This window comes from Tenrec ecaudatus, chromosome 3, assembly GCF_050624435.1.
Source record: "Tenrec ecaudatus isolate mTenEca1 chromosome 3, mTenEca1.hap1, whole genome shotgun sequence".
NCBI classification, from domain to species: Eukaryota; Metazoa; Chordata; class Mammalia; order Afrosoricida; family Tenrecidae; genus Tenrec; species Tenrec ecaudatus.
Genome location: NC_134532.1, coordinates 147,043,694 through 147,065,244, shown reverse-complemented (window position 1 = coordinate 147,065,244; position 21,551 = coordinate 147,043,694).

Sequence of the window (21,551 nt, the reverse complement as noted above, 5' to 3'; positions counted from 1 at the left end):
AAAGAAAATGCTTTGAAGATGATGATGGCAGCACATGTGCAAATGTGCTTAACACAATGGATGAATGTATGAATTGTGATAAGAGATGTAAGACACCCCCCATAAAAGTATCTAATTAAAAAATTAAAAAGTGAGGGGGTGGAGTCTAGCCTGTCAATCATTGTATAGCCAATGAGGCCTCTGTGTGGGCATGGCCTTCTCCTGAGAATTCTGTGTATGCCTATATTTCCTCCTTGGAGGTGGGAGACACACTCTCTGCTCACTCCCTGCGAGACATTTCTGAAGAGAAGGCCCATGAAGCTACCCTGTGGTAGTCAGTTTCAGAGCTGAAGCAACCACGTGGAGACCACTGCCACCGATGAGATGCTTACATTGCCACTGGATCCACAAGACTTCCCACCCACTGGCCTGTGATCTTCCTGCATTTGGCTTCATTGCATGTGTGTGTTTCATGTGTCTGAAGAGGACTTTATAGACTGGTATCGGATATAGGGGCTAATACCGGACTTAAGGACTTGATATGGATTGGGCTAGGATGTTTTCTCATTTTTTCCATTGTTCTTGTATATAAGTCTCTTTCTCATATACAGTATGGATGTCCATGAATTTATTTCTCCATTTACCTGGACTACCACAAGCCTCAACCAGAGAGATTGATACAGTGGCTGCAAGGATGGACTCCAGTATAGTAATGATTGTGAGGATGATGTAGGACTGACCAGGCAGTTTCATTCGATTCTATTTGGGGTCACTCTTAGTTGGAATTGACTGGACAGCACTTAACAACACCGTCCTATGTAGTTATTGAGTAAAATAAGGCACTACCAACATCTCAAATGCTAAAATATTAGTTTAACTTATTAGAGACAAGAATACAATATCACAGCCATCTCTTCAATGGACCTTTCCTCCCAACTGGACAAAGATAATCATTAAAGATAACAGCAGAAATTTACAAGTTATTAATAACTAACCCTTAGTCTTGTCAGAGTTCCTGGCTAGTAAAATTAACTGACAAGCTCAATTGTTAAGCAAAAGTTCGGAGGTTGGAAGCCACTCAGAGGCACCTTTGGAATAAATGCCTGGTGATCAGCAAAGGGCTTTGCAATATGAACTTTAGTGACCATAAATAGAGAATACCATCATCTCCACTTCACAGATGAAAAAACTGGGGCAAGAGGGTATAAGAAATTTCTTAAAGCTTCCTATTGACTTACCGATTGAAACCTGGAAAGTCTGGTTACAGAATCTATAGTGGAAACACTAAGACATACTGCCCTTTTTATGTGGGAGATAGAAGCAAAGTTTGAGATTTCCTGGGTACAGATTTTGCAGCTGAAAGGGCAAGCTATAGGGTCTGGCAGAATAGTTTATAATCTCATATAATATTGTTGGTTACTGTACTGTGGTTACAGACAGATTGTAGATTAAGTAGGTCATGATTTGCAGTCTTTTGAGTGGAAATGGAGCTGAAAATTTGGGTTATAGTTTTTAACATGCTTGTAAATTCCAATATTTCTTTTTAAAAATACACAAGAAAATACTAAACAGTCCCAGATTTAGTTCTTATTATGTGTTAGGCCAGGTTGTCTATAGAAACAAATCCAGTGATATTTGTATTTGGTTAAGAAAGAGATTTATATCAAGGGATAATTATATATTGAGGAAGCATCCCAGCCCCATATAACTCAAGCCAACAAGTCATACTATCCATCAGTCCCTCTTCAGACGCACACAGCCACATGCAATGGTGTAGAATGCAGAAAGATCACAAGCTGTGGGTGCAGAGTCATGTGGAGCCAAGGTCAGGGGAAACATGACAGGGCTCTAGCAGCTCCCAGGGTGGCCAGCAAGCCTGAAGGTGAAGGAAGAGAGACAGAGACAGTGACAGTGAGAGTGCGCCCCAGAGTCCCTACTTATAAGAAGGCCACACCCCCAAGAACACAACATCAGGCTGTGACCTAACTGACAGGTTTGGCTCTTCCCCTAGTTAGGAGGGTTTAGTTGACAAACAAAAAAATCAAAAACCTGACTACTACATACTGGAAGTTTGTATGTTTGAAAATTTTAGAAAATGCTCCCCATTGAAAATTCCCCTAGGTTCATTAAAAACCGAATTGATTACTTCTTCTGGGTATTGCACAAATGTAGATGCCTTTGCATTTTGCATTCGTGTCTCTGATTTACAATGTTACTTATTATGCACAGAACACAGAATGACAACTGTGATGTGGAAAGGTAGAGACAGTTCTTGCGAACTGGCTCTGGAAGGCATAAGATTGCCTATTTGGAGTAAGATCAGAAGGAAAGGTCAGCCCACATTTTAGAGAAATGGGTTGCATTGTCATTTATACGGTGATGCAATGGCAGACTAAATATAGCCTTTACATTAAAATAAAAAACTCTTGGTGTCTGCTACCATCAAAATCACTCTTCTGAAATAAGAAATGACATGTATATCTAGGGCACATACATTTTATTTGGAATGGCCAATAGTATCAGACTAGTAAAACTCTAGCATAGGGTAGTTTTCAGCTGCTATGAAGAAAAAAAACTGATATGAAACAGATTTCATTCCAGTGAAATGAAAGGGAAGGGACAGTTCTAGAAGATGGGTTAGTGCCTGAGGCTGACAGCACCAGGTGGAAAGACAAAGTGTGTTCTGAGAAGTATCCGTACCAGGTAAGTGTCTGCAAAATGGAAGATTCCTTAAAACACACTTTATCATGTGTTGCCAAGGTCAACGAGAAAACCCAAATCTGCCATGGAGCTGATTGTGACTCAGAACAACCCAATGGGACAGAGCAGAGCTGCCCGTGTGGATCTATTTCCAGAGTGAAAAGCCTTGCCTCTGTGCTTCATGAGCTCCTTGTGATTGCAGTCCAATGCTTAACCCAGTTTGGGGATATGGACTGTCCTGATCCAGTCCATGAGAGAGCTCCATCACATAGATGAAGCTTTCTGCTCCTGTAAAGATTTACAGCCTTGAAACCCAGAGGGCCGCTCCACTTTGTCCTGTAGGGTTACTCTGAATTGTTTTCCCTAATGTGGTGTCAAGAATTCTAAATGTTCATTATAAAATGTCAGATTGTGTAATGTAATTTGTCTTTAAGAAAACTGGCAATGTTTAAATTTTGGTGTCATGTCAAAGAACAACTTTCACACGATCTGAAATAGTGGTTAGACCACATGCCCCTCCCTCTTCCCATCACAAATCTGAGGCCAGATTTTGTTAATATACTTAACACAAAACAGCATCACAGCATAATGGATGTAGAAGCAAATAGATTCATCCAGTTGTCTTCTATTAATTCAATCATTAAATAAATTTGCTAAAATGGAAAATAAGGTGCAGCCCGTTGACTTTCATCTTGAGGGGATACTTTGTTCCATACCATTGGACATCCACGAGCTCATTGACATAATAGGCCCTTGAATTACATTACCTCTACTCTCTGGGCCATGTAATTCTTACTAAATCCACTGCCATTGATTTTATGGTGAGTCATAAGGACCCTATGTAAACCTATACGTTTGAGACTATAAGTCTTTTCAGGAACAGGTACTTCCATTCATTTTTGAGAGCAGACTGCCTCAATTTTCTCTGAAAAAGCAGTTGGTGTGTTCGAATTGCTGGCCTGGTGATTAAAAGCCCAATTACTGATGCACAGTTCCACAATGGTTTTTTTATGTCTTACTAAGTAATTTAACTTAATTTCTACTGTAGCTTCTTCCTATTCATGTCTTTATTAGTTGCAATCAATATGATGCCATTCATGTGGTGGACTGGTATGACTTCCTGGGAAATGTCAAAGTGACCATACTTTCTGCAGACTGGTTCCTTGGCAGAGAGCAGGAGGGTGACAGCATCCTGAGGCTCTGTCAGGCAAAATCAAACAGCTCCTGGTGGTTCCTGTAACTAGTATGGAGAAAAAAAGCATTCACAGAATAACAACTGCATCCTAGATGTTAGCATATTAACTTTCTCCAAGAGAAAACAAACAAATAAAACCTATATCTGAACAGCTGCTGCAATTGGAGCCACACCTGTTTAAGTTGACCATAACCCATTATCATTCTCTAAGATTCAACCCACTTTATATAGTCAAGGAAGCAAATTAAATGGCGGTGTGTTCGATATCACTGCCCCTGCTATCTGTCAAATCTCTGATGGTGACAATAATCTCTGAAGTCCCTTTGGGATGCGGTGTTATTTTAGTTTACTCTCCTGGTAAGGATAAGAATTTCTAGGAGCATTCCCTTAGCCCACCTGCTCAGTCACTGGGGAAGGACTGTTCTCAGGTCCAGGCAGAGGATATTCTGGAGTCTAGAGGGAAAGGTAGGGGGCCCTACAGGATCTTCCCTGGTTAGCTGGGTGGGCCAGCTTCTAAATTCTGTTTTGTACATGTTGAGAAGCCAATGGTACCCAGTTGGCTGTTGGATCACATGAAATTCAGGTGAGCAGATTCTATCCCCCTGGGACTCTATGTGCACATTTCCATCATAATATTTACTTTCTTTTGTTGGAACGACTTTTTTTTTATATGCTTACTTTTCTGACCAGATTAAGACTTTGAAGGGCTGTATCTTTCCACGATATGCCCCCACAAGTGCCATTGTGGTCATCATCATAGTGGTTTATTAAGCGTTCACTGAGCTTTCCCCCTCACGCACTGCTGCACTATTCTAGAAAACCTCTGGAAGTGGTGCAGGGACAGCTGATACATAACCAAGAAGGTCATCAGCTGTATGTTGAATAGTGGCCCCATGCTCCACAAATCCCAATCAAATTCTCATTGGGCAATGGAGAAACCATCTCTCCAAAGAAAATTAGAGTGGCCAGAGATGTTCATTAATTTATAGGGTGTATAGGTTGCATAGTGGTTACACATTAGGCTACTAAGCACAAATTCAGTAGTTCTAAACCACCAGTTGTTCTGAGGGAGAAAGAGAAGGCTTTCTACTTCCCCCAAAACGTTACAGTTCCAGAAACCCACAGGCGAAGTTCTACCATAACCTATAGGGTCTCTATGAGTTCCCATCAACTTGATGGCATTAAGTTTGCTTGTTTACATAAGTATTATAGTAATTGGATGGTTAAAACACTCAACTATAAGCCAAATGGTGGAAAGTTGGGATCTACCTACAGATGTCTGGGAGATCTGCTTCTGAAGGCCTTGAAAATCCTATGGAGTAGTTTTGTCTGGGTCCATGAAGTCACCATGGAGCTTGCTTTTCAATTTATTTTTTCCCTATTTGTCACTTTTTGGTCTCTCATACACTACTGTTAACCTCCAGATCATTCCCCTTAGCCTAGGGCATTTATGCCTGCACATCCAGCTAGGTGAGCTCCACCCTGTGAAGTTAGCCCAAGGCTTGGGAAGGCCCTGCTGACCTCCACCACGGGGATACTCTCCCTTTACAGGGGGATTTCTGCCAGTGTGCCTGGGGTCTTAAGGTAGCTTGGCCAACACTCCTCAACATTCCAAGCTGCTGAAAGAACCTCGGCCCAACCTCTGTAACACCAAAGTAGGCAATCCATCAGCCTTCTGGGTCACTCCCCTGAGAGGGAAGCCACAGGAGGACAAAGGGGTAGGTTAATTCCATAGTGAAATAAACTGTAGGCAGTTCGAAGAAGCATTCCTACAAGTCTCCCAGAGAGAGCCAGTGCTCTTTGACTCCCTGGAAATTGGAACCTGGCTCCTTTAAAACAATGCAACGCAAACATCCATCAGTCCCAACAACCTCAACGAAAAAACGTGAGAAACAAAAGGCAATGGCAGAAGATGTCCTGAACATAAAGACATGCATAGTAGAAGCAGACATTGAGCTGCCACAGAAAGAAATTTTCAGAATGCTACTTGGAGTCATACAGGATATGAGGGCAACAATACAGAAAAAGGATGAAATGATAGAGGAGATAAAAGCCATAAACCAAAGGGAAATACAGGAGCTTAGAGAAGAGATAACAAAAACTTGGAGCAGAAACACGGACCTCGAGAATCTACTGAGGAAGCAGAGAACCACATCAATGACTTGGAAGCCAAGAAGACTTTAACAAATGCAAACAAAAATCTAATAAGATCATCAGAGATGCTGAAGAAAACTTAAGAGCTATGTCTGATGCTATGAAGCAGAACAACATTAGAATTATAGGCTTACCGTAGGAAGACACAACAAAGAAGTCATCTGCAACAATAGTGAGAGAATTCATGGAGGAAAACTTCCCCAGCTTAATGAATGAAAACCAGGCAACCATTCAGGAGGCTGAAAGAACACCAGCTAAATTAAATCCCAAGAAGAAGTCACCAAGACACATAATAGTTAAATTATCCAACTTTCAGGAAAAGGAGAAAATCATGAGAGCAGCTAGGGAAAAACAAGCAATCATATATAAAGGTTCCCAAATAAGAATATGCTTAGACCTATCAGCAGAAACTATGAAGAAGTGGAGAGAGTGCAGTACCACATTCCAAAATTGAAGGAAAATAATGCAAACCCAAGAAAACTCTACCCAGTCAAATTATTGTTCAAGATAGATGGAGAAGTAAGTCTTCCCAGACAAGGAAAAACTCAAAGAATATGTTAGAAGAAACCCAGCCCTACAAAAGATCCTTGCCAACCCAGTATGGGCAGAAGAACAACACTCGCCAAGCATAAATAAGAGACCGCCACATAGAACAACCTCACCCAGATGGCAACAAAGAGAAAACAGACCTCAAGATAGCTCTGATTTAAATATAGAAAGGCTTGATAGGCTTCTGAGGTAAGCTTTTAAAAAAATGCAAAAGGGGCATAGGGAAAAAACTACGGTATACAAACATTCCTGGGGTGAGGACCAGGTAATATGGCAGGGACCAGACCAAATACAGGGATACACATGGTAGACAACTAAAAAGGAGGTGGGAAAAGGAAAAAAAAATAATAAAAAAGAAAAAGGGTAGCTGGGGCACAGGGCACTAACCTACCCAAAGGGAGGGTATTGTTTATATCTCCACAGGGAAAGAGGGACCAGACTTCAATCCAGTGCTCCAAGATGTGAATGCAACATGCCGGCATGGAGTAGGGAACCAGTGGAATGGTCTGGGGGTGGGGGAGCCTGACCCTAGCCCCAACTACTAAGTGAACACTTCCCCATCCCTCAGAAAAATGTACTTCAAAGGATGGCACTGAATCTACAGATCTGGGAGAGGGACATATCTGATCAGAGCACATGGGTGCAGATGAAGGGGTAGGAAGAGAGAGTGGAGCACATCCTGGCCCACCAGTCCATGAGGATGATGCTCCAAATTAGAGCAGTCAGTCGACAGAGAGGACTACTTGGGTGGCCCCACTAAAAGACATGAAGCCCCTCACTGACCCATAGCCTTATAGGGGACAACACCAGAAACACAGTGTGGGAATTTCACCCATTTGGATCCTGCCACGCAGAGGCAAAACATTAAGGGAATGGAGGTGTGAGGTCCCCAGGGAATGCTGAAGGTGGACTTTGGGGCCAGGGCGTGGTGCCCCAACAGATTGGACTGGAAAGCACTCCTAAAGGCCAACAAACAATCCTTGAACTAACTATAAGCTTTTCTTTCTGTGTTTTTTCTTATCATTGGTTTGTTGTTGTATATTGTTGCTTGGTTTTGCTCTGTCTTGTGTTTGTGCGTGTTATTATCTCCACAGGTCTGTCTATATAAGACAGGCTGGATGAACAATTTGAGGAGACAACAACGGGACCGCCAGTTCCATGGGGACAAAGGGTAGAGGTAGGGGGAGGTGGGGAGGAAAGGTAGTGGTATTAATAAACCTAGGAACAAGGGAACAACAGTGATCCAAATCAGTGGTCAGGAGGGTGAGGGAGGCCTGGTTGGGCATGATCAAGGTTAATGTAACCAAGAGAAATTGCTGAAAACCTGGTGGGGACAGAGCATGATAGTGGGACAGGAGGGTAGTCAAAGGAAACAGAGGAAAGAGCTGGGAAGCAAGGGCATTTATAGAGGTCTAGATAAAGACATGTACATATGCAAATATATTTATATATGAGGATGGGGAAATAGATCTATGTGTCTATATTTATAGGTTTAGTATTAAGGTAGCCGAAGGACAGTGAGCCTCCACTCATGTACTTCCTCAATGCAAGAATACTTTCTTCCATTAAATTGGCATTCTATAATGCACACCTTCCAGACACAACCGCTGAAGACAAAGCAGGTGAATAAGCAAATGTGGTGAAGAAAGCTGATGATGCCCGGCTATCAAAAGATATTACTTCTGGGGTCTTAAAGGCTTGAAGGTAAACAAGCAGCCATCTGGCTCAGAAGCAATAAAGCCCACATGGAAGAAGCACACCAGCTTGTGTGATCACGAGGTGCCGAAGGAATCAGTTATCAGGCATCAAAGAACAAAAAATCATATCATTGTGTGCTCACCTCCAAGATATGATCGCTGAAGACAAATGGTGCATAAGCAAATGTGGCGAAGAAAGCTGATGGTCCCCGGCTATCAAAAGATATAGTGTCTGGGGTCTTAAAGGCTTGAAGGCAAACAAGCGACTATCTAACTCAGAAGCAACAAAGCCCACATGGAAGAAGCACACCAGTCTGTGAGATCACGAGATGTCGAAGGGATCAGGTATCAGGCATCATCAGAACAAAAAATCTTACCATAGTGAATGGGGGGAGGAATGCGGAGTGGAGACAAAGCCCATTTTAGGCCACTGAACATCCCCTTATAGAAGGGTCTTGGGGAGGAGACGAGCCAGTCAGGGTGCGATGTAGCAATGATGAAAAATACAACTTTCCTCTAGTTCCTAAACCCCCGCCCCCCAACTGTCATGATCTGAATCATACCTTACAAGTCTGGCTAGACCAGAGGGTGTACACTGGTACAGATGAGAACTAGAAACACAGGGAATCCAGGGCGGATGATCCCTTCAGGACCAGTGGTGTGAGTGGCAATACTGGGAGGGAATAGGGATGGGTTGGTTAGAAAGGGGGAACTGATTTCAAGGATCTACATATGACCTCCTCCCTGGGGGAAAGACAACAGAAAAGTAGGTGAAGGGAGACGTGGGCCAGAGCAAGGTATGACAAAATAATGAATTATAATTTATCAAGGGGTCATGAGGGAAGGGGAGTGGGGAGGGAAAGGGAAAAATGAGGACATGATGCCAGGGGCATAATTGGAGAGCAAATGTTTTGAGAATGATAAGGGTAATGGTTTTACAAATGTGCTTTATACAATTGATGTATGTATGGATTGTGATAAAAGTTGTATGAGCCCCTAATAAAATGATTAAAAAAATAGATATAGTGACTGGGATCGTAAAGGCTTGAAGTGAAACAAGAAGCCATTCAGGAGAGAAACAACCAACCTCACGGAAGGAGCACACCACCGCTGTGATCATGAGTAGTCATCAGGACCGAGTAACAGGCATCAGAAGATACATAACAGACAAAACCATATTGGTGAGAGTGAAGGGGGTTAGAACAAACCTAAAGCCCATCTTTAGACAATGGAACAGTCTCCCCCCAGAGGGGTCACAGGCAAGGGATGAGTCAACCAGGGTGCAGTCAAGCATCTATGAAACACACAATATTCGTCTGGTTCCTTGAAGCTTTCTCACCTCCCACTACCATGATCCCAGTGCTGCTTCTAAACCCAGACTAGACTGGAGCATGTACACAGGCATAGATAAGAGATGGAGGTTCATAACACACGGAATCCAAGAACAGGTGTGGGAATAGCAATACCAGAAGGTAGGGGTGAAGGGGCGGAGAGAAAAATGGAGAAAGTTGGAGTGGATTGCAATGATCGGCACATAACTATACACCCCACTCCAGGGGGAAGAACAACAGAAAACATAGGGGGAAGGGAGACAGTAGTCAGCATCAGATACGAAGGTAATAATTTATCATCTATGATGGGATTATGGTGGGGGGAGAAGAGGAGCTGATACCAAAGGCTCAATAGAAAGTAAATGTCTAGAAGAGAATGAAGGCAACATATGTATAAGCATGCCTGATGCAATCTATGTATGGATTGTAGCAAGAGTTGTAAGAGTCCCCAATAAAATGATCTTTTAATAATAAAAATGAAACAAAAAGATTTATGTTGTGAATGCATTTCAGTGAGTGCCTTGTGCCCTGAAAACAAAATCCTCAGTAATCTAATAAAACTGTACACAATTCCTAAACCTTAAAAATAACCTGATAATATTCATTCAGGGTTTAGATTATTTTCTGAGAACCAAAACAATGAATTATCAACAATGAGAGGGAGTATATGAATCACACTGTTTTTAAAACAATAAGACATTGATTCTGAAGTGGGTGAAGGGAGACATTGGTCAGTGTAAGACATGAATTTTAAAAAATAAATTATCAAGGGTTCATTGAGGGAAGGGGGGGAGGGAAAAAATGAGGAGCTGATAACCAAAGACTCAAGTAGAAAGAAAATGTTTTGAAAATGATGATGGCAGCATATGTACAAAGGTGCTTGATGCAATGTATGTCTGTATTGTAATAAGAGCTGTACAAGCTTCCAATAAAATGATTAAAATAATAATAATAAAGCACAAACAAAAAAATAAAGAAGCTGATTCTGGTAACAAACGCATATACAAAAATATTAACCATGTTAGGTCTGAAATAGAATGCATGTATATATTTTAGTCATGGAAGCAAACAATTGCGTTCCCTTTGTTGCATTAACAAATAGACAGGTGTTTGATTTCAGTACTTGTGCAACTGGTTGGGATAAGATCAGAAGTTATCATGATTCAGTGGCTTCTTGGAAATACAGTTCTGTATAATCATGGGGAAATAAGACACTAAAATACTTGGTTTACATTACTATATTCTACTCACGACTGTACATTAAGGATTATAGACTGCATTTTCATTTGCTGGGTTTTATTTATTTTTTAAATCTAATCACACAAAGGATTGGCTCCAATTGGAGTCAGAGTTGTCCCACACAGCGCTCTGCTGTCCTTGGCACGTTGCAGATCTGAATTTAGGTCATAAGCATCTTGAGCTGTCTGAACAAAGGGCAGTAGGGAAAAGTGAAGAAGCCTGTGAGAGGCAGAACATAGCTTCTCTTCCTGGTGACTGCCTTAGTTGTCTGGTATTGCTATAACAGAAATAGCACAAGTGGATGACTAGAACAGACAGAAAGTTTCTCACAGTATAGAAGGCTGGAAGTCTGCATTCAGGGCACTAATTCTAGGGGAAGGCTTTCACTGTGTCATCTTGGGTGAGAGTTTATTGTGCCAGCCTGGCCGATAAACACATATGGGATGAATTGAAGGGCAGAGAGATAAATGGCTCGGTGAACCTCGCCTTTCTTGTCTTTTGCTCTTTGATCATCGGACCAAAGTGTGGCTGCCTTGCTTGTTCTGTGTCTCAATTGCAAGCTACACTACCTGTGGGATACCTAACCTGTGAGCTGTGTCTCTGTAATTTGAGGTTCTTTTAAGACTTGCCTCGCCAGAGAATTGGAATGTACATCTCTGGAGCTGGGGACTGACGGTTGGTGACCTGGCTGACGGTTGGTGACCTGCCTTGCCGTTTGCTCCCTGTGCTGGGATAGCCTAGCTCTCTCTCTACAGAGGACTACCTGGTGGCCCTCAAGACTTGAAGGACTGCTAGTGTCTCATAACTCTCTCATGGGAGTGAGTTGCACCAAGCCATTTGTACTGCTTTATAATTTAACTGTTCATTTCTTGTATTATATATCTATCTTCTGTATATAATTTAACAGTTCATTTCTTGTGTTATATATCTATCTATATTTATAAATATATATATATATATAATGATCAGAAATCTGGTTTTATCTCTCTAGAAAACCCTGTCTAACACAGAGCAAGTCCTGTCTCTTCTGGTCTGCTGCTCCTGCAGTCACCATGTGGCTTGGCATGTCTCTTCCCCCGTCCCTACTCTGTTGAACTTCTTTTATATCTAAAGAGAGATGGATTTATGCTGTACTCTACATTAATCCAGCTTCATTAACCTGACACATTTGAAATGGTATTGTAACAATAGGCAAAGAAGTTAGGATTTATAACACTTATTTTAGGGGCCCACCACTTGTCTGTTTGCCATCCTGTGGTAGCTTATATGTTGCTGGAAGCTACGTCATTGGTATTTAAAAAGCCAGCAGAGTTATTGATATGGCTTCCAGACTAAGAACAGACTATCAAGATGGAATAGACTATCAATGTATAAGGGCTTCTCTACAGAAAACCTTAGGAATAGCAGTAGAACATTATCAGAGAGTGACAGAAGACGAGGCCCTCAGGTTAAAAGGCATTCAAAATACAACTGAGAAAGAACTGCCTTCTCAAAGTAGAGTTGGCCATAATGATATAGATGGAGTAAAACTTTTGAGGCTTTAATTTGCTGATGGGGGCATAACTCAGAATGAGAAGAAACATCTGTGAAAGAGGAAGACCCTCATTGAGATGGATCATCACAGTGGCTATAGCAATGGGCTCAAGCGTAACAGCAATCGTGAAGATGGAACACAATCAATTGATGTTTCCTGGCAGTGTTTCATTCTGTTGTACGTAGGGCTGCTATGAGTCTGATCTGACTTCATGACACCAAAGAACAATAACAATATTTCAGGGACAATTAATTCAATCCATCCCAGTGACCCACCTTGTGCACTTCTTAGAGTCACATGGAAAGAAGACCACTGAAGACAGACAGAGCCACATGGTTACATAAATGAATGATGAGGAAATATAGAGTAGAGATTTGCAAAGACATAGCAATATAAAACCAAAAGCAAAAGAGAAAGAAACAAAACGTTCCCGAAGCATCCTTGTTAGAAATAAACAGGTAATCTAGCCTAACATTTTATGAGTGCAATGTTCATTGAGTTATGCTCAGGTTGATCCTTGGGCTTTGCAACAATAATCTTGGCATGTAATAATTTGTTTATATAGTTTGCATCCAGATTGGTTGGCTTGGTTACCTAATAAGGCCAAGGTTCGGTTTCTTATTAGTTAGTTAGCTCTCTACAGAGAAACGGCCTGTTTCTTTGCCACAGCTTCTCTGCTACTCAAAAACATTGATCATGTGGAAAGTTAAGTACAATCTCTTACTCTTAATGGAAGAACAACTCAAGCACGTTTGCTGTTGATGTGGGTAATAAGAGACATAATTACAGGAAATAACATTACTGAACCTTTATTTTACAGGTGTTTTAAAGTTCTTTACATGTATTAAGTGGTTTGATCCTCCGAGAAACTGTCACTGGGGTAAGGTAACAGACTTAAATGGGTTAACTTTCCATATAAGTCCTATAGCTATTAAACAATCAAGCTGGAATTTGAACCCAAGATTATCATGAAGATAATAGTAATTTGCATTTGTCTTGAATTTTGTGGACTATTCATTGTATTTACAAATATGCTTTCAGCTAATCTAGCCAGGCAGCCTTGTGAATAGTCAGGGGGCATGTCAACTTAGATAGCTCACTCTGCTAGTAAGTGGCAGGACCAGTGCTCTAAGCCACGTGTGCTAGTTTCAGACTCCAGGGTCTTTCAGCGGTTAGACGACCAAGTTCAGTTCAGTGTGATTTTACTGTCCCACCTCAGAGGAAGCAGCCACGGAAAACTTTATGGATAGCAGTGAAATACTGTCAGATACTGAAAACTTCATGAACAGCAGCAGAACATTGTCAGAGATAGTGCCAGAAGATGAGCCCCTCATGGGAGAAGGGACTCAGATCATGACTGAGAAAAGCTACCTTCTCAAAATAGAGCTGACAGCAATGACAAAAACGGAGGTAGGGTATGACTCAAAATGAGAAGAGACATCTATTAATAATTGAAACTTGGAGTGTACAAAGTATGAATAAAGGAAAATAAGAAAAAAAATGAACACATAAAGACTGCTATCTGGCCATCTAACTCAGAAGCAACAAAGCCCACATGGAAGAAGCACACCAGCCTGTGTGATCACGAGGTGCTGAAGGGATCAGTTATCAGGCATCAAAGAACAAAAATCATATAATTGTGTGCTCACCTCCCTGATACGATTTGCTGAAGACAAATGGGTGCATAAGGACATGTGGTGAAGATGGCTGATGGTGCCCAGCTATCAAAAGATATAGCATCTGGGGTCTTAAAGGCTTGAAGGTAAACAAGCGGCCATCTTGCAATCAGAAGCAGCAAAGCCCACATGGAAGAAGCACACCAGCCTGTGAGATCACGAGGTGTCAAAGGGATCAGGTATCAGGCATTATGAGAACAAAAAATCATATCATAGTGAATGGGGGGGGGGAGAGTGCTGAATGGAGACCCAAAGCCCATTTGTAGGCCACTGTACAGCCCCTTACAGCAGGTCTCGGTGAGGAGATGAGCCAGTCAGGGTGCAATGCAGCAACTATGAAACATACAGCTTTCCTCTAGTTCCTAAATACTTTCTCCTCCCCTGCTACCATGATCCGAATTCTACCTTACAAATATGGACAGACCAGAGGATGTACACTGGTACAGACAGGAACTAAAAACACAGGGAATCCAGGGAGGATGATTCCTTCAGGACCAGTGATGTGAGTGGTGATACTGGGAGGGTGGAGGGAGGGTGAAGTGGAAAGGGGGAACCAATTTCAAGGATCTACATGTGACCTCCTCCCTGGGGGGACAGACAACAGAAAAGTGGGTGAAGGGAGACATTGGACAGTGCAAGATATGACAAAATAATAATTTATAAATTATCAAGGGTTCATGAGGGAGGGGGAGCAGCGACGGAAGGGGAAAAAATGAGAAGCTGATGCCAGGGGCTTAGGCGGAGAGCAAATGTTTTGAGAATGATGCGGGCAATGAATATACAAATGTGTTTTACACAATTGATATATGTATGGATTGTGATAAGAGGTGTATGAGCCCCTAATAAAATGATTTTTTTAAAAAAGATTGATATCGTTGGTGCTAGTGAGCTGAAATGGATTGGCATTGGCCATTTTGAACCAGAACCAGTGCTCATGGCAGCAGCAGTCAGGAGACAAAGGATGCATTGCTATAGGTATATCTGCTGCTATGCTATGGATAAACAAGACCTCGTTTGAGTATTGGAAAGCAAGTATGTTACCTTAAGGACTACGAAGGTCCACCTGACCCAAGCCAGGGCATTTCCAATTGCCCCACGTACATGTGAAAGTTGGACATTAAATAAGGAAGACCAAATAGCAATCTATACATTTGAATTATAGCACTGGCGAAGAATATTGAAAGTGCCATGGACTGCCCAAAGAACAGACATCTGTCTTGGAAGGATCATATCCAGAACAATTCCTAGATGTAAGAAAAGCGAAGCTTTGTCTGACTCACTGGACATGTTGTCAGGAGAGACGCTGGTCTGGAAAAGGAGATCATGGTCAAGTAGAGGGGCAGCCGAAAAAGAACAGCACCCTTGGCGAGATGGAGGGCAACGATGGGCCCTAACATAGCAACCATTGAGCGATGGCCCAGGACAAGGCATGGTTTTCTTTGTTGTACATCTGGAGGGTGGCTATCAGTTGGAACCAATTCGATGGCACCTAACAACAATAGGATCCCATAAGTATAATATCAGAAAGCTTAATTTTCTGCTTCATCTGTTATTATAGTTCCTGACTCATAGAACAAAAACTTTTCTGCAATCAGTGTATCTGAAAAGTATTGTTTTCGGTCTTAATAAGGAATAGATAACAAATACATTTGTGTGTATTAATTTTCTCTTTATTAGCCTTTGCAGCAATTGCTATTTGGGGTAAAATATTCCTTGGCTAGGAAGAAAATATTTCTTTCATTCCAGTTTCAGAATATAAATTTCTTATTTTTGCTGATTTGAAAGATGTTACTGTTGCACAAATACATTTTAGTTGCAAAAATCTCAGGGTTTGTCTTGAAGTTACCTTGAAAGATGAACAAGGGGTTTATATTTTTGAACAAAGATTTTACATTGTCAGAAAAAAAGGTAAACATTGATTTCCAAATAATTCACAGATCCTCTGTTCTTGCTTTGAAGGTGCGTAGTAAAGAAAGCACTTTAAAGCTCACTTTAAAGTATGTGCTTAATTGGATTTGTAGGCTAATTGATAATTCAGAACCTCTAATTAGTTGTTACAAATGATGAGCTTATAAAGTGATTCTTATGTTCAAGTGACAGTGTTTTTGTTTTAGATTTTAAATCGACTTCATGCTTTTAGTTCACACACAAAAAATTGTGCTGTAAGAACAGAGAGTTCTCATATACCTCTGTCCTCGTCCACAATTTACTCCTTTTAATTAACAACTTGCAATCACGTGGTACATTTATTAAATTTGATAAACCAGGACTTTCTCAAGGAGTCCTGGTGGTGTAGTGGGTTATGAAGTGAGCTGCTAGCCACAAGGTAAGCAGTTTGAAACTACTAGCTGCATTCTACTCCTATAAAGAGTGAACAGTCTCGGAAACCTACAGGGCAGTTGTACTTTGCCCTAGAGAGTGCAGTGAGTCAGAAGTGACTTTATAGCAGTGAGTGAGTTATATGCTATACTGACCTACATGTGCTTTGGTGCCTCAACTGTTAGACTTTTTGTGCGTATATTTGACCTGCTGATTCCGGAAATGGCACCAGTCTTCACCTATGCACTCTAGCTTGTGAGTCATGGGACATATGACATAGGCACTCTTCACTCTGCTTTCCCATGGAAAGTCGGGTTATTTTAAAGTAGTGTCAGCTAGCCTGAGATAGAGGAAGTGAGTACTTGTTTTAAAGTCTTTTGGTTGTACTCAATATTTGTTAATAGTTGTGTTGGCATATAATTCATGCATCATACAACTCAATAGTCCAATCACTTCAAGAAGAGTTGTACAGTCATCATCACAATCAGTTTTAGAACGTGTACAAATATTTAGGTCACGTTATATTACACATGGTGTCCCTTGAGCCAAAGACATATTTGAACAGTGCAAATCACTTGAACTTGGAATTTCCCCCAATTATCATTCCACCTTTATTAGGAACTGAATAGCAGGCAATTCCAATCTGTTATCTTAAAAGAGGGGCCAGAAATAAGGTCACTGTACAATTAATCAAGAGCCCTCATGGCACAGTGGGTTATGGGTTTGCCTGCTAACCACAAAGTCAACTATTTGAGCCCACCAGCCACTCTGCAGAAGGATAAGGAGGCTTTCTGCTCCATAAAGACTTACAGCCTCACAAGCCTGCGCGAGAAGGTCCTCTCTGTTCTATAGGCCCACTCTGAGTTAGAATCTACTGACTATTAGTGAATTAGGTACAATAATAGAGATTCAAATGTTCTGAAACCCAAAATGGGTCTGTCAGAGTTCCAACTCCTTTATTAAAATCAAAATGTCTTGTTAGAGGATGCCACAACTCCTCCACCTGTGCACAGAAACGCTTCACAGAAAAGTTAGAGTTTTTCTTATAGAGAAACTTAGAGTAAACCCCACCATTGAAACATTCCCCATGAATTATCCACTGACTTCTATATATGAAAACGTGTTCCAAAACGCATCCTGCAAATCTGGAGAAGAAAATTTTAGATTTTAAAGTATTTATGAACACCGCTCTTCATGTCGTGTATATCTGACATTCTAAACTTCCCTCACAGCTTCCGTAGATGTTCTTTCTCAGTTGTCTCTTTTATTTCCCACTCCTCTCAAGCTGTGTTCTGGCTTTGCAGTGGACAACTTGTAGTCTCTGTATAGATTGCAAAGGCTCCCAGACCAAAAGGAAAAACCCATTGCCATTGAATTGATTCTAATACATGGCGACTCTATCGGACCAAGAAGAACTGCAGTTTTGAGTTTTGAAAACTTTACCTCTTTTAAAGGCTGCAGAGTGACTGGTGGGTTTGAATCACTGATCTTATGATTGGTAGCTCCATGTGTAACCAACTAGACACCATGGGCCCATATTCAGCTTCCCTTGGAAGTCCCTTAATACCTATTTTTTGTCTCATCCTAATTTGTGGAGCTTCTTAAATATGAGAATTTTTAAAATATGGCATTCTTCTCATATTTAAAACTAGCATTAGAAGTTAATAAATTAATATAACTTGATAGGTGAGGAGCCCTATGGCATAGTGGAGAAAGATGGGCTTTCTACTCCTGTAAGAGTCTCAGAAACTCACAAGGGCTGTTCCACCCTGTCCTATAGGGTCGCTATCAATTGGCATCCACTCAAAAGCAGTGAGATGATGATAAATGAGATGAATAGCTGAAAATACAGTGGGGTACCCTATCTAAGAACCTAGAGCTGATGTGGTCTATCCAATGCCCTTTCAGAATCAGCACCCCAAGTAACCATAGCAAGAGGCCTAAAAACCAAGACAGCAAAAAAAAAATTTTTTTGTTGAGCTGTGTAAAGTCCATTAATGAAAGTAACAAAAACCAAAACAAACAAACAAAAAAAAAGAAAAAGAAAGTAACAGTTTACTATGAATCAAATTTTGCATTATACATCTCTATGAGTTTTGATAAATTCATAAGGTCATATGTCTATGTGTCTGGCTGAGTTTTCTAGAGAAGCAAGACCAGTGGCACTTTTGTGAACAAGTATCTAGAACAAGATTTTTTTTATCAAAAAATGGTTCACACAGTCTGGAAGCAGTAAGTCCAGCCTAGCTTAAGACCATAGGGCCAATGGTAAGCTAGTGACTTCTCTGGATTTGTGTAGCTGTGGAGGGCTGATGAACCAGGGAGCAGGAAGAAGTACTAAGACCACAGGCTGGTGGATGCAGAGTAAATAAACCTCAGGTAATGGTCCACTGATGGCTCTGGGAATGGCAGCCAATATGACAGGAGGTTGAGAAACCAGGTGCAGGATCCAGAGCCAGCAGCAGTGACAAGCTTTCCCATAGAGTCTGTTGAACAAGGAGCAGGTCACACCCCCGAGGAGTCATTCTTCTAATCACATCAAGACAGTGACCTAATCAAGGGGACTTCACTCTACTATAACTGGCAGCTGCTCACATAGTTGACTGCATTGTTAGATTCCATTATAGAGTTGATTACATTGTGTTAGATCACAGCATGGGGCGGGGTGTGGGGTGGTAGTTATTGCCAAACTACGGAGAACCCAGATCCACCCAAGTTGACACCAGACCTCACTATCAAAACCCATGCTTTTAGAGCAGTTGCACTGCTCTACAAAACACCCTATGCTCACCTTTTTTATACCAAGAAATTTGGAAGATTTCTGGGAAACCACCTGGAGGAAATCCATAGTTTATCCATTCCAAAAGAAGCACAACCAAAAACCATTGCTCAGTATCATTAACATCATCATAAGTATACTTTTGCTGAAGATAATTTAAACACAATTACACCAGTCTATCCACAGGGAGCTGCCAGAAATTTAAGCTGGATTCATAAGAGGACATCAAATAAGGGCTATCACTACTGACATCAGATGGTTCTTGGCTGAAAGCAGAGAACTCTAGCAACATGCTTATACTTGTATTTTACGGGTTATGCAAAAGCATTTGACTATGTCGGTCATAGTAAGGTATGGCTAACTTTAGAAGAATGGGAATTCCAGAATAGTTACTTGTGCTCATATATAGAACTGTACACAGACCAAGAGGTAGACCTTTGAACAAAACATGGGTGTGTTAGTCTGGGTACTTTAAGAAAAAAAATTCACAGAAACTCATGTATAATGGAGAGTTTTATATAAAGGTTAAGTGTTCATCAAGAAAACATCCCAACCTAGCGCTGCCCAAGCCCACAAGTCCAACATTAACCCATTAACCTGGATGTCCAATAACAATCCACAAAGTCCTCCTCCATCTCACAAAACAGACGCAATGATGATGACTGCAGGAGGAAAGCCGAGTCAGTGCATGTGTAAGCATCTCAGCGCTGGCAGGGGTCTCCACACTGCTGCTCTAGCACCCAGGGCTGCATCGGGGTAGGTCCATGCAGCTTCTCCTCAGGGATGTCTTGCAGGAAGTGAGCTTTGCCAGCTAAAGCAGGGAACTAGCTAAGGCAGCTGCACCCTGGTCCGACCATCAGAAAGCAAGAGCCCCGAGAAACTAGAAAGGTGAAGCTCACTGAGCCATTGATCCCTCTGCCCTTCAATTAACCCCGCATGTGTTTATTGGCCAGGTTGGCACAATAAACTAACTCAACAGGTATACTGCTTGGTGTGTCCATCAGGGTTGCATTCTCTCATCATGCTTATTAAATCTGTCAGGTAAGTGTTGGAGTACCACAAATCCACTCAGCTGTTCAAATCCACTCAGCTGCTGCATAGGCGAAGGTTGAGGATATCTGGTCCCACAAAGATGTATAGCCTCAAAAACTCTATCTAGGGTTCCAATACATGGGCATCAACTTGATGTCAATGTTTTTGTTGTTTGTTTTTATTGTTCCATTGTGTATGCTAAGGAAATAATCTGAGAACTCTGGCAACATTGCTTGCTGAAAGTAAAAAGGACTGGAATTACTTACTGATGAAGATCAAAGCTACAGTTGTCAACATGGATTTCGCCTTCACATACAGAAAATAAAAATCCTTATGAATGGCCCTTTAAGCAACATTATGAGAAACAGCTCAAAGTTTATTGAAGTAAGTAGTCAAGGATTTCAGTCAAGGATCCACAATCAAGGATCATGGAGGCAGCAGTCAAGAAATCAAACGACATAATGCAGTGAGTAAATCTGCCTCAGAAGACCTCTTTAAAGTTTTATAAAGCAAAGACGTCACTTTGAAGACAAGTGCACTTGACCAAGCAAGCAATGATATTTTCCCTCATCTTGTACGCATGCATGAATGAGGAAGACCAGAACAATGAAGGAGAAAGACAGGGCAGAACTGTTCTCTTTGATGGCGTTGGCAAAGAATCTTAAAAAAATACCATTGCCTGTCAGGATGAACAAATCTGTCTTGGAACATGTATAGTCAGGATGCTCCTTAGAAGTCAGGATGGTGAAACTTCAGCTTATGTACTTTGGACATGTTATCAGGAAGCACCAATCCTTGGAAGAAGATCTGCTTAGTAAAACAGAGAGTCAGCAAAAGAGAGGAAGACCTTCAATGAGACGGCCACAACAATGGGTTGGAACAAACCAATGATCATAAGGATGGTGACGGACTGGCCAGTGAGTATTTCATTCTGTTGCACATAGGGCCCCTAGGAGTCAGAGTCAATGCCATGGCACCTAACGATGACAGTTTAACCTGAAAGGATGATCAATTTCATAAACACCCAGGGAATCATCAGAGTTAAAAGAGGCCCCTGAAAATGAAAATTCTACCCACATGCATTCTTTTTTTTTTTTACATTTTATTAGGGGCTCATACAACTCTTATCACAATCCACACATATACATACATCAATTGTATAAAGCACATCTGTACATTCTTTGCCCTAACCATTTTCAAAGCATTTGCTCTCCACTTAAGCCCTTTGCATCAGGTCCTCTTTTTTCCCCCTCCCTCCCTGCTGCCCCCTCCCTCATTAGCCCTTGATAATTTATAGATTGTTATTTTGTCATATCTTTCCCTATCCGGAGTCTCCCTTCCCCCACCTTCTCTGCCATTCATCTCCC